The sequence below is a fragment of the Thermobia domestica genome, chromosome 13 (assembly GCF_964235325.1).
Source record: "Thermobia domestica chromosome 13, izTheDome1.hap1.1, whole genome shotgun sequence".
NCBI lineage: Eukaryota > Metazoa > Arthropoda > Insecta > Zygentoma > Lepismatidae > Thermobia > Thermobia domestica.
In genome coordinates, this window is record NC_137466.1 from 137680927 (window position 1) to 137696802 (window position 15876).

Genomic DNA, 15876 nt, shown 5'->3' on the forward strand with positions numbered 1-15876 from the left:
ATGTAGCCGAAAGACGAACACCTACTTTGTAGCGTTTCCGCTATAGTTACATTGTACCAGGGTTGCCAACTTCTTACAAATGTCAGAATCTCCCGAATGTCGAAATGTCCCGTAACTACCCTACTGTATATATTTTTAATTTCACGTCTTCGACTGTCTTCTTTAAAAAGAAAAAAATATGGGAATTGTATGGTACCGATTAAAAGGTAGTAAGAAAGCAATGTAATTTGTTATTTACTTATAGAATATATTCGAATGAAGAGATTCATATATTCAATACATCATTCACTTATATCAGAAGAACAGATCAGTATATACAATCTCGTACAGCGAAACTTAATTACTGGGTGTTTCACCAGTGTTCAGAATGTGCCCCTAAAAATGTAACTTAATTCCATTTTCGAAGTCTTTCAATAGTGCTCTATGTAAAGCAGACCCGGATTTACGTTAGGTGAGGCCCTGAGCTATTAAAGGTAATGGGCCCCGTTATATGTTCAGATGGACGTACAGTATATATATAAACTCTGGTTCTTTAGTCGCACAGCATAATGAAAATCTAGAACATTATGTAACAGGAGGTAATATTGCGATAAAGGAAAATATGTAATTATGTTAATTTATGAAGCTATCATAAAATTAGAGATGTTTTGTGTTCGTCTGTTTGGACTTTAATGTTCTTTTTCAGTAGTGAGACTATATGTGGCCTCTCTCGTCCCGAACAACTTTGGCGTGGAAGACCGGGTTTGATTGCCGGCGGGAACTCATGTGGTTCGGATTTCACGTTAATCAGTAGGTCCCGTCTTGCCTCGCTGCTGAATGGGACGTTAAACTCAAAATCAACTCTCTCGTTCCGAAGACAAGAATACTTTCCATTTATTTATAGGGAATTAAAAATATAGATCCCTGGCAACCCTTGACTTATATGAGGTGTGTGTGAATCTTTGCGATAATGAGATCTGATAAATTCACAATGAAAATACCGTGGCAAACAACACTAAAATCGAGTTGCAAATAACACCATCGCAAACTACATGCTTTTGTGGTCACGGCCTTTGAAGAATAAAGCACACATTTTTATATTGCTGAGAGTTAACAGACCTGTATTGATTATATTTATTAGTTCATTTAGTTCCGTTCAACTTCAAGAAACTTACGGCAGTTTACACTTGCGGTCAGAATCTTACATTAATTTCACAATAATCCAATATGTATATAAGGACTCCTCAACCTTTTCAAGTTTGTGACCATCGGCACCGATTTCTCTATAACTTTGCGGAGTGGGATGTTCAGTTATGTGTAAGTAATTGTCTTTTATCCAAACAAAAATCGAAACAGATATATTTAGATTCTGGGGAGTCCAAGAAAGTTTTGGAGGAGGCCAGATCCCCAAGCCTCTCAGGATCAGCATCCACATTGGGACACACTCCAACTTTACGGAGCCTGGAAGAATAACCAAAATTATTATGAGATTCTAGATACGAAACAAACATTTTTATATTGAAGGAATAAATGGGTTTCTTTTTCTTCGTAACACCACTCAATGACAAATTACTTAAGGCTTAATCCTGAAAATGCGTTAAACTTCGTTTTTACTTGAATCCAAGAATATAATCTTGTTTCATCCAGTCATATAGTGAAAAGTTGCATGATCTACTTGATATTTTAAACGAACTTGCAGATCGTTAAAAATTGTCATACTATATGAGTCAGCTCATTCTGATACAAGAATTTCATGATCCATTTGTTTACTCAGGATTTACCAGTGGTCCGAAAGCCATGGGTTGAGAATCTCTGCAATATATAATAATTTGTTGTTTAAGCACAATAATTGCAGGAGTACTACAATTAGTGGAAAGGAATACGTAAGTTTCTGTTAAGAAAATTCGTAAATCAAATTGAAATTCTGATACTTTCTCTCCACCCACATCAAATGATTTCACTACCCCCAGAATAAAACTGTCGTAACTCTGAAATGTCAATTTTAAGCAAAGGCGCAAATATGTCTTCAACATTGGGGGGACGGGTAAGATGGTTCCGTATATATATATATATATATATATATATATATATATATATATATATATATATATATATATATAAGCGATGTTCAAAATATTTATGAAGTTGAAAAACAATGCTGTGAAGGATCAGGGGAGCAGAATTGTCTTCAGTGACGAATTTAGGAGGCTATCGGGCTCATTCTCCCCTCGAAATAATTTGCTAGTTTTACGCATTCCACGTACAACAATAATCCTTCTTACCATTTCTAAGAATGTCATTGACTTTCCATTTTCCATTGACTTTCCATTTTTCCATTTTGTTTAGAAATAATACTGTATTTGTCAAATTTCATTCCATGTAAGAACCGCGTCCTTAATTGTTCTTTCTGTCATCCTTTCTATTTTTCTGTTTCTTTTTCTTGACGTTACTACTTTCATTTCGCCTATCATACTTTATCGACCGTTGTCAGTTGTGATTCAAGTTGGCCGTCATCAGTAACACCAAAACTAAGAGGAGTTGATAAGCGAAACTAGTGTTCCACACCAACATGCGCGGATATCAACATGACAGGACTTTAGTTATTATAACAAAGGAACAATTATATCGTTTAGTTATTTTTAAAAGAAGGAAATGTTTGAATTAAAGAAAATCAAAACGGGGGAATAATTAGCCCGGGAAATTAGGACGGCCAAGAGGATGCTTTCTTTTTCTTGTATGAATAGAATAAAGGGTTAGATTTAAATTTTTGTGTCCTATGTGATATGACACACTTTTAAATTTTTGTGTCATATCATATAGGATTTATCGATCTGTAATTCTTGTCATTATAACTTCAATTTATGCATAAATTAAAATATATTTAATTCTCAAACTCAGGTGGGCAATTGCCCACTTCCTTCCTTGTATTGGGCATAGCCCTCAAAAGAAAATCCTAAATACGCCATTGGTTGTCTTCAACATTGGAAGGTGGGCAGATTTGAGGCTTATTCTAGATAAGGGAGATGAAACTCATATTACGGTAGATGAATCTGATCAACTGTTGTAGAGTATATTATATATTAGGTGATGTAGATGAAGTAGTAGTACATATCAGTATTACAAATCACTGCCGTGAAAACATTCTGAAATCTGAATACATGCATATTTATAATTGGTATGTTTCTAATTAGGCATCCACAAAGATCCACGTTAAAATTGTTTTATAGTAATATAATAATATAAATGACGACTTCCCCAAAACTATGAAGAAAGAATATCAATTATGTGTGACGCAACAATACTCTTTGAGCAAAATGATTATAATCTCAATAACATTACAGGAATCGTTTCAGAAATCTGACGCATGTCATACTCTTTACTTAACAGATGTAACCTTAAGATTAGAGAGAAAAATATTCCAGCAATTGAATTCTTTTCTTTGCTTACGAAACATCCTCTCTCAAAAGAAAAATTGGGACACGCGGAAATAATACGTAGGAACAAACCATGGTTCGAACTAGCAGAGAAGAGAAAACAGGCAAAATTACGTTGGCTACAAAATCCGAATGAAGTAACTACACAAAATTTCGTAGACATCAGGCGAGGAACTTCCAAAACTTTTAGAACAAAAAAACGCGATATTTTGAAAGCTAAAATTTAGGAACTTGAAGATAGTAAAAATAAAAACATTCGGGACATGTATAAAGGGGTCAACGAATTTAAGAAAGGCTATCAACCTCGTTCTTATATATGAAAGAAAGCTGATGGAACAGTTCTCACCGATACAGATAGCATTTTAAATAGATGGAAAGATTTCTTTGACGATTTGCTTAACACGCAGCCAAAAAACTAATGTGCGTGGAGAAAGAAAGATACACACGGCAGAATCATATATTCCAGAACCCAATCGAATAGAAGTAAAACTCGCTATAAAGAAATTAAAGAAACACAAATCTCGGGTGCAAACGAAATTCCGGCTAAGTTAATTTTAGCTGGAGGCAAAAAATTGTGGAACAAGATACACAAACTCATTCTCCTTATCTACAACAAGGAAGAATTGCCACAAGAGTGGGAAGAATCAATCATTGTTCCAATTCACAAGAAAGGCGACAAAACTGACTGTAATAATTATCGAGGCATCTCTCTTCTGTTAACATCCTATAAAATCCTTTCAAACATTCTATTAGCAAGAATGAGCCCATACGCAGATGAAATGTTTGGAGATTATCAGTGTGGATTTAGACGAAATCGATCAACTATCGACCAAATATTTACCATTCGCCAAATACTCGAAAATAAGCGGGAATACAGTAGTCCGGTACATCAACTATTTATTGATTTTAGAAAGGCTTATAACTCGGTTAGGAGAGAAACATTGTACAACGTTCTTACAGAATTTGGAATACCGAAAAAGCTAATTAGATTAATTAAGGCATGTTTAAATGAATCCCAAAGTAAAGTCCGGGTAGGAAAAGTTTTGGCCACGAGCTTTCACGTTAAGAATGGCCTGAAACAAGAAGATGTGTTGTCGTCATTATTATTCAACTTTGTCCTGGAATACGCTATAAGGAAGATGAAGGATAGCAACCAGGGCCTAGAGCTGAACGGTGTTCACCAGGTTATGCGTACGCTGATTATGTAAGTTTAGTAGGGGTTGATATGAGAAAAATAAAAAAGAAATGCAGAGGTCTTATTAGACACGCTTGCATGGACATGAGTTTAGAAGTAAATGCAGAGAAAACTAAATACATGGAAGTGCGTCGGGACCGTAATACGGCAAATTATGTATGTGTTAAAATATTAAATAATACTTTTGATAAAGTGGATACTTTCAAACATCTAGGATCAATATTAACAGACGAAAATCGTATTCACGAAGAAATTAAATGTCGACTAAAAACAGGGAATTCGTGTTATTATTCAGTTCAAAATCTCTTGTCGTCGCGAATTCTGTCGAGGGATTTGAAGCTTAAAATGTATAAAACGATAATCATACGCTTACTGAGTACAGAGCATAGACTGAAAGTATTTGAGAACAAGATCCCGAGAGAAATATTCGGACCAAGAGGAACGGGAATGGGGAATGGTGGAAACTTCATAACGACGAACTACGTAAATTATATGGCTTACCAAACATTGTTAAGGTCATCAAGTCTAGGAGGCTTAGGTGGGCAGGACATGTAGCCAGGATGGAAGAAAGTAGGAACGCTTTCAAAGTGTTAGCGGTAAGACCAATCGGAAAACGACTATTAAGAAGACCTAGGCGCAGATGGGAAGACAATATTAAGATGAATCTCGCAGAGATAGGAATACAAAGTAGAAACTGGATCCAGTTGGCTAAGAATAGAAGTCAGTGGAGAGCTTTTGTGAACGCGGCATTGAACCTCCGAGTTCCATAGGCTATAGAGTTTGTTAGCTTACGAAGCATGAGTAGATGCCTAGGCTGATACTACAAATAGATTAAATGCGCATTTACTGAAAAGATGGGTTCTACTGACATTGGATAGTCTATATACTCTTCGTGTGCTAGGGCCTAGGGGAGAGGAGGAGATAAGATTTCATATGAGGTTACGTCACGCACAGTCGCACGCCTTCATTTTCATTATAAATGGAAAAGCCAAGAGAAACAAATTTCATCTAACTTTCCTTTGTGGCAGTCGGACACAACTCATCACAGTTATCTGCAAAATGCACTTTTCAAATCGGCACTTTTCAAATCGGATTATTGGGAGAGCCTCTAGTTCCAATGTTGGGGGGAAACATGTCTCCCCATTTCCCCGGAATTTGTGCCCGTACCTACAGCTGAGACAACTTTCCAGCATGAGGAGAGGGGTATATCCTCCTCTGGCATTTATTGCAATTTGTGCCCAAATAGCGGAAGTGGAATTAATACATATTGATGAGACTACTAAACTCACTACAGCACGAAGTTCAGTTTGAAATACTACAAAATACGATTCTTTTTTTAAAAAAATGGAAAAGCCAAGAGAAATCAATTTCATCTTACATTCCTTTGGGGCAGTCGGACACAAATCCGAAAAAGCGCTTTTTAAATCAGATTATTGGGGGGGACAGTCCCCCCCAGGTCCAACATTGGAGGGGACATGTCCCCCTCGTCCCCCCGGGATTTGCGCCAGTGATTTTAAGAGTAAACCAAAGAAATTTGTTATATCTAAAGGAATTTCATTATCTCGTCTCTTTTTGAAGATTGTAACGTTATTTCAATATGTATAGTAATAATTATTGCAGACAAAGTCTTTCTTAAATACATACACATTGCAATTATTACACGTTAAAAATTGATAACAATTAAAAATCTATTTTGAGTTACGACAGTCTTATTCTGGGGGTGCGTAATATGCACACAACGAGTTAATCCAATTTTTCGTGTTTCCTTTAAAGAGCGTTGAACGCTCAGTGTAGGTGTGAAGTGGATACATATTTATGTGTGAAGAGGATAGAATTCAATAAGATCTACATTTAAGGAAATTGCATAATATATGTAGAATACAATACTTCTAATGATTGAGAAATGATAAAACAACTACAAAAACTACATTTATATATAATGTCTAAACGACAATTTCATTAGCAATTATCTTATGGTTAAGTTTAGAATTGTAGTGGAAACAGTGATTTTTCAATAGAAATGCAAAAGCGTTTATAATTATATCTAAACTACAATATTGCAAAACCGACGAAGTTGAGCTACACTGAGAAAAAAAAAAATTGTGTGTGGCGGACGTAAAAACGTAGATTATATGCGTAATTTTTGTAGTTTTTGGACTTCACGTACAGCAAACGTATAATTGAAAAAGTATATTTTATACATACTTTATAAAATATATTTTATACATATATTTTAGGGAGCAACAGGATTGCGCACACTATAGATCCCGAATTGCGCACAAATCTCTGTTGGTCTTTCTGAACACAGATTTTTGCCCAACGTTGCCACAATGGTAGATTTAAAATCTGTGCGCAAAGAAGGTTTTCCTTCAGACTAGGATAGAAACAGAAATTAGAAATAAAATTCATATTATATTGAGGATTAACTAAACATAATTTGATCAGTAGATACAAGAAGTCATGATACCTACAAATTTACAATCCAAATGTTCAAATTTTCTCGTCTCATAATCTGAATCGCTTTGGAGTTCTAGTCCCTATTTTTAGGCACTAAAGTAGTGTCTTCATTATTCGATTAAAAAAGAACCAATAAAGCTTTTTACTTTTTTTCAAGTCTAGAGGCATAGAACACGTTAGGTATGGTTTCACGCTTTCCTGCGTTGAGACATAGGAGGTGATGACATCATAACTTAAAAAAATATTTTTGTTAGGCCTATTTTCATTATTTTTTGGTGGGCTTACTTTCGCACCTAGAAGATTGAAATTTTGTACAAACATTCTGCCCACTGAGTACTATTTATTAGATTTTTTCGGATCTCTGCGTTAACACAAGGTGGATCCAGAGGGGCAAAAAGGTAAATAAAAGGGATTTTGCGGTTTAAAAAATTCCTTTTTCGCGATTTTCCCGCCTGAGATACATGGTGGAGACATGTGAAGGGTCCGTTTGAAAGGCAGTTTTATTCTAAAGATAATAAAGGGTGAACTATGATTCTAGGGTAAATACGGATATCTCAGGAAATGTTCTGCTGAGATCAAGGTATTTTACAGTGATCTGGGGCATTGTGGGGATTATTGATATTTTCCCCGCCCTGACTGTTCAAGATAAAAGCTTGAAATTGTGTACAGGCATTTAGTACACCCCTTAGTGTTTTCCAGTTGAGTTTTAGGTCGCTGCATTAACACAGTGGGGGTCCAGAGGGGCTCAATTAAAAAAAATATTTTCAAAGAAAAATCACGATTTCTCTCAAAATTTCTCGCCTCAGGGATATGATAAGGAGGTGTGAATGGTACCATTTGAAAGGTTGCTCTATTGTAAAATGAGAACGAGATATGAGCCATGATCCTATGGTAAATAGGGATGATGCTGTAGCCGCTTCACTGAAAGTCTCTAATTTACCTTAAAAAGCCGGAATCTATAACGGTTAAGCATTTCATACTGCTTCAATATAATGTTATGTTTCTTTAAATCTTCCTTTTTTGTGTATTGGTATATCCTTTCGCAATTGACCTTAATTTCAATTTTGTTTCTGATTTATCTTGAACAAAGAAGAGATCACCTGATAAATATCTGGACTAAGTGAATAGAATTATTAATTGTAATGTTTGTGAAATGTTTCCGCCCTATTTTCGTTCGAGGAGCTACTGAGGGTTCTGAAGCCCATATTCTAGGTGGGAACCTAAATAAAACTAAGCAAACATTTATGATGACATTCTTAATGTTACTACTACTACTACTACTACTACTACTACTACTACTACTACTACTACTACTACTACTACTACTACTACTACTACTACTAATAATAATAATAATAATAATAATAATAATAATAATAATAATAATAATAATAATAGTAATATAGTATACATACTTCCCACTACTAGCCAAGTTTTATGGAAAAATTGAAAAAGAATAATTTTCTCCATTGTCGTAAAGTTTTGCTTCGGTAATTTTTTTGAGGCCTGTCGTTAGCGTCTGGTCATATAATAGGATACTTGTTACAACAATATGTGCGATACAATAAACTTAAATTACAACATTATTAGCATAATACAACGATGTAAGTAAACTACTTCCTCATACTAATTACACTAAATTCCAATATAATCCTTGCAAAATTACACGATTTACTTATTAATAATATGGAATCTGTCAATATATATATCTTTAAAAACCTTCCTAGATCTAGTTAGAATATATATTTAGAAACAGTATGATGTAGCTACCTGCTAGTTTTATTACATGCACAGTAAATGCTATCATTGTTCGTACCTAATGTTCCTCGCACAAGTTAGGACGATAATCTTAGCTTCTTCATTTATAAATAGTAATTTTCTCCATCATAACTCAACTCAACTTCTCTTTCAATTACTTACTGAAGCAGCCTCTGTAATATTTCTCGGAAGAACTGGTGTGAGATCTTTTTTTTTTTTTTTTTTCGAATGCAGTATATAGCTTCTCTATCCTTATGTGTTAATTCCTCTGTATTTTCTAAATTAGCTCAGTCCTAATAATTTTATTCGACCCTTGGTTCGAGTATTCCGCTGCTTTTCTTACAGATTTACATAACAGAAGAGAAAATATTTTCCATCTGACAACATTGCTTAATTTTTCTGTGCGCAATCCTGTACATAATGACAGCTTGTCAATGGCTTATCAGATAAAACTGATAAAACTGGAAAAGTGTGCGCAATCTCAATGCAGCCATATTTTATACATACTAAGTGTTCCGAATAAGCGTACTACCCCCGCACAAACAAAAAAACTGTATATAGGTGGTCAAGATCTCAAATACAGATGGACGTATGTAACATATAGCTGACGTGAGTAACACGTATACGTATGTAAAATCCGGAATACTGTTAGATGTCAGACATTATGCAACGGCATTATGTAACATCACAGTATATATACGTAGGATATGGATAACATATGTTCCGTACTGATTTCTGTAGTAAACATAAAGAATATCATATTTTTGTACAACATACCACTATCCGGATAACGGATTTTTCTCAGTGTACGACTCGCGTTATTGCCATTACCATGACAATCCGTTCTGAGACTCCCACTTCCCAGATCTGTGCAACGTCTGAATTGAATTGTTTATCGTGTTTTAAAAAATAGTCGAGTCGTGCTTTGGAAATAAAGCAGTGGAAATCAGTAGTACCAGTAATTAAGATTTTAATATAGAAATGGCTGATTTTATGTATTGAGTATTTGATAGCGAAAGAAGACTAAAAATCAACATGGAATACCATGTGCTTCAAAATATGTAATTTTACAATTAAAAGGCGATATGCAACGAACTTTATTCTTTCCAGAAATTGAGGTGACTTGCCGAATCAATCGCATCGTTATAAGAAGGCCACTGTATCTGTCTTATTATTTACTTTGTTACTCTTTACACCTCAAAGTAAATATGCAAACAAAGTGACTTGTATTTGCATCAACTTGGCCTTATCCTTTGCATAAGAGCTAACTAAACAAAGAAGTGCAAACAAGCTGATTTGTTATATCAAAGCTGCAGATCATTATGTTGCTTTCTCGTACCTAACTATAAAGTACAGCAATGTATTTGAAAAATATATTTTACTAGCAGATGCTCGTTCTTCGCACGGGAGAATAAAGGGCAATATGGGCTGAATTTGTATTTGAACGACATCGGAAGTGACACTGTTCGTCTAAGCGACCCCGAAAACTATGTAATCGACATTTATATCGGTTATTTTCGATCATTTTTATATATCTTCTCACCTCCCGTCCCCAAATTGTGGCGTTGAATTTGGATTAAACAGCATCGGAAATATCACTGTTCATCTCAGAGATCCCACAAATTATGGATTTGACACTAATATTGGTCATTCTCGAATATTTTTTTAAAAAAATATACCCCTCTTCTTCCCCTAATTTGCACCAAAGTGAAATGCTAAAATTATCCCAGGCCTGAACTTCATCTATATTGAAAATTTAATAGAGATGGGTCGGGTGGTTTCAGAATTATTAAGTCACGTAGTCACTTTCAACTTTATGTATTATATTAATTGTATTTATTTAATATACCTTTTCTTACTTCAAGAATTTTTATAGACACACTGGGTGTTAATGCTCAGTGGTGCTATTCTAATTTTTTAACAACCGGTTCTGTATTGTATATCTTGGAATACATATACATACATGCATGCATACACACACACACACACACACACATGCATATATATATATATATATATATATATATATATATATATAATCTGGGAGGGATAGGTAGATATATTTAAATAAATCATGCAAGGTAGACGCAAAAGTTCTTACATTCTAGAACGCAACGCAAATTTTAACACCTTGGGTTCGAACTAAGACCTGTTCCTATTGTATGTTGTACCGTCACGTTCAAATAAAACCGCTTTAGGAAGGGAAAACATATGACAGACTGTACAATAGTGTATTCTGTTAGTGAGAGTTAATCAAAGCTTTACCAAAACCAGAATTTCGTTGTCCGAAAATTTTAAACGTTTATTCTCACCAATACAAATATGGAGCACTCAAAAGAAGTAACAATTAAGACCTGGAAACCTTTTATTGACGGAACTGGAAAATTCTTTATCAGTAGTTTAAAAAAAATATCTTGCCTCCCGTCTATTCAAATTTGTCTGCTAATTGAATTGAAATAATTCAAAGTTGCTTGTTGTCACAGCAATGCCGGCGAGCGGGAGAAGTACAGAAGCGTTTTCACAAAGGGCATCTCCAGTAACTTCCTACTTTCTTGACCAGTAAGTACCGAGGTCGATCAACCTGATCAACGGTCCCGACAGTGTTGTAGTCACTTCTTGGGTCACTGTGCGACACTGGAAAGGCTTTCTGTGGAGATACATGGATCTATCCTCATCTAATGACTCCGCTGTGTAATTTTATGACGCACATTACCCATGAAACTACATAGATCCAGGCAGATCTCGTAAGAAGTAATGAGAACCGGCCCAGAAATATGGATTGTTTACATGAGGAGGCGCGTATTTCCGGTGACTGACCGGGCCCTCAGGCAATGTGAGTATGCGGAGAACGTGCAGACACGTTAGTTTCCGAATATGCAAATCCCGATGTCGCATTTGAAGTTGTTCCTGTGTCACGGCCCAAAACAACCAGACACTGGTGATGGCTCCCGGCTATTTCGACCCATGCGTCAGGTGAATTTGGTTTGTGTTTGTTAAGAAACATATTGAATTGTGCCTCCCCCATAACACTCTCCTAGCTACGGAACTGCTGGGTATCACAACCAAGCCCAAGAATGGGTTTCAATGGATACCAAACCAAGGTCAAATGACACGTGGCTCGAAATAGCTGAGAGTGATCAGCAGTGTCTGGCCGTTTTGAGCTCTTTCACTGGAGCAAAAAATGCGACAACGGGCTTTCCATATTCGGAAACAAGCATGTTTGTCCCTTCTTCATATATCCACATTGCCCGAGGGCTCGTCGGTCACCGGAGATACGCGCCTTCCCAGAAGTAAACAATCCGTGCATCTGGGCCGGTTCTCGTCAACTGTTGTGAGGATCCAGGTGCATTTCTGTGGTTTCGTGGGTAGTGTTCAGTATAAAATTATGCAGCAGAGTCAGGAGATGAGGATAGACCGCAAAAATCTCCACATGAAGTCTCTCCAGTGGCGCACGGTGACCCGAGAAGTGCCTACTATACTATCGGGACCGTCGATCTGGTTTTCGACTCCTGTTCAAACACACCTCACTTTGCGACATTGAAACCAACTTATTCGTGACGTACGGATCCTCCCGGTTCTCAACATACCCATATCGACCCTGGTGCTCACCGATCAAGAAAGTAGGAAATCAGCAATGCATTGGGTGAAGATGACCTTTATTCGGCTTCTTTCTTTCACTCTTGGCTGGGCCATGCATTATATATACACATGTGAGTGTTTATGTCTGGGTATAACAAACGGTTCTAAGAACTCGAAATATTTTAACAACCGGTTCTAGCGAACCGGTGTGAACCTGCTGAATAGCACTACTAATAATGTTGTTAGGTAAGTATTTCAAATCTACTTTCTAAATACATAAATTCTGTACATTTAAAATACTTATTTTAAATACATTTTACTATTTACATCGCAGTTAGGAATTAGTAGTATATACGTCACTAATAAGACTGTGTGTCACCGTTAGGAGAATGTGTATCATTGCTAGGTAAAATCAATCTACAATAGATACAATCAGTTAGTTAACAGTATATATTTTTCACATACATTACATGAAGAAAAAATGAAACTTTCACTTTTACATCCCACGAATTGTCCGTTAGGCTAAGGAAGACGGATGATTAGGGCAAGTGAATAATAATGGAAGAATTGATGGAATGAGAATGTGGAAGGAAATGGGAGTTTAGCAGAATAAAACTATCAAATATCAGGTTGCTGAGGATCAGCACATCCTTGTAACGTCATAAAAATTATTTTTATCGAAATGAAATGAAAGTTTTATGTCCCACGATTATGCCGTTTAGGCTAAAAGAGACAGTGATGATGAGAAAAATGAATAAAATGGTGGACCAAAGAAAGTGGGAGGAAACCTGGAGAACCCGGTGAAACCCGCGCACACTGTGTTTGACATCACAAGGATCACCTGGCGCGAGCTAGGATCCAAACACGGATCCCATGAACCAGAAGTAAAGGCTCTACCACTGAGCCATCGCGGTCCCTTTTTCTCTCAAATCTACCCGCAAACTGTGCATTAGAATTTACAACAAAGCATGTTATTTTTGTTATCTAGTGTGATATATCGATTAATATATATGTCTTATCTTTGAACAATATTCTAGATAGACAGCATTTAAGACTCAAACATAATTTTGGGTTATATCTCATTAAACATACTGTGTGTATAATGTCGTCTTTGGTAATGTTGTACCGAAAAGCTTTATCAGTGTATATTTCAAGATGAGTTTCATTTTAACAAGAGATGCAGTTATTGTGAATCGAAGATTTTATTATGTGTACTTAACGTCTCACTATTATATCCTTTGAGGCCAAACGAAAAGGATGATTATGAGAGAATTAGTAGCATGTAAATGTGGGAAGATACCAGGGATTCTCGAGAAAAAATCCTTGAACACGTCGTTATCCACAACAAATTAACATGATCTGGGGTCAAACATCGCACTAGAAATGAGCGCTCTACTACATTTTTTAAAAATTCATCCAACGGAGACATTGTCCTTTGCACCATTTTTTAGGTTTACAAAGTAATTTGTTTCCATTGATTTCTCGATTAATTTGATTTTTAGTTTAGCGTCCCTTTCAACAGTGAGGCAATATAAGACGTGGAGCTACAGCTTAACTTGGGAACCGAACCACATGAGCTTCCACCGGGAATCGAACCCCGGTGTCCGACGTCAAATGTGCGTATGCTAACCGCTTAGCCAATTTACTTTTGCGAAAACTACGCATGGACATTTATACCGATCATTTTGTTCACCTCGATTAAATAATATCGATTGATATATTATGTTAATTTGCTGTAACCTCCCTTTTCAGTGCCACAGATACAGTATATGAGACATAAACTTGCTACTTAATTTTATTCATTGAAGTTTAAGTCAATTTCCAAAATTAAATATATGACACGGAACATACTGTTTACAACGATATTCGAATCACTATTTGGTTCTTACAGGACGAAGTACCCGAAAGAGATCGAACCTAGGACTATGCACTGAGAAAGTACACACCTGTTTAATGAAGGGACCTCGTACTGCTAAAAGAAGCAAATAAAGTTAAATCTTTTAACTTTTCCCGTTTGGTTAGTTGATTAGAGTTTATGTTCACTTTTTATTACCAAAAGCATACTAAATGTGGATCTACAGTTTAACGTGGAGTCCGAACCATTGTAATGCGCTCAAATGTCCAGATTCTTGCTCCGGAATCGAACGCGGTATCTCATGTATTTAACGTCTCACGTATATGTCCTTTTAGGCTAAAAGAGACAGGTGATTTTGAAGCAATTCGTGGCATGACAATGTAGGAAGAAACCGAGACCCTCGAGTTGAGTTATTTTAACACCCCTTTCATCAGCGAGGCTATATGAGACGGGACCTACTGATCAACGTGGAATCCGAACCACGTGTGCTCCCGCTGGTCCGGGGACCCTCTACAATATCCCTGAACACGTTGTTATCCACCACAAATTAACATGGTCTAGGGTAGTGTTGAATTCATGCATGTTCAAGGGAGGCTGAGCCTCCGTAGACTATATATGCGCCCCCTCTAGAATATGTATACACATGCATTAAAATATTTGCTTTTTTTGTTTTTATTTTTTTTCGGAAATAAAAGAGGTTTAAAACCAAAGATTTTTTTTTGTTTGTTAAAGAAAATTAGTTTCTTCTTTCGCCTAACCTAATTGTTCAAAGTAACAAAGAGCGTTCTCATATAAAGTCAAAGTTAAATAAAAGTTTGGAAATTAGATACAGGCGCACACAAACGCTTTACAACGTTAGTTAGTGAAAAATGGCAATATGTTGGTTATTGCAACCGACCACATAATAACAAGTCGCGACTTTTGTTGCGACAGATTCCTATTACTCTATTGCAATCTATAACAGAGAACCCCCTTAAATTTTTCTTGCCCCACTTGTACAAAAGTCTGAATTCAACACTGATCTAAGGTCGAACATTGCACCAGAAGTGGGTCCTTTACTACATTTTATTTAATGTTCATCCAACCAAGACCTGGCCCCCCTCTGCATGGTCACTTCATTAATTCTATTCCATAGTCTATGGTTATGAAACCCAAGCCAACGGGGATATGATCACAGAAAATTCGAGAACAGTTAAAAACGCCAACGTTCTTGAGTTACGATTTGAGTCCACAAAGCATTGCGCCTTGCGATATGCAGTCGAATGCCCGATCACTTAGATATTGCCACAAACACCTTTGAGTCATCGTGTTCCTCTTTACAGTTAAAAAGTGACCACTGGCCATCTCACCAACAACAAATCCACTTTCCCTCATCTTGACAGTTTTATCTTCTTCTTGGTCTGAATAAGTGATACTTAAAATATATCGTGGCCATATTTCTTTCATTCCCGTTGTGTCAAAAAAAAAAAAAAAAAAAAGAAAAAGAAAAAAAAGAAAAAAGAAAAAGAAAAAATGAAAAGCTGGTGATATACGAAAAGGCTTGGCAGCACTGATACAGACTGACTTGCGCACAACTCCCTTTCTCTTTCTATGTTTAAACATCCGTGTTTCAAGGCCAA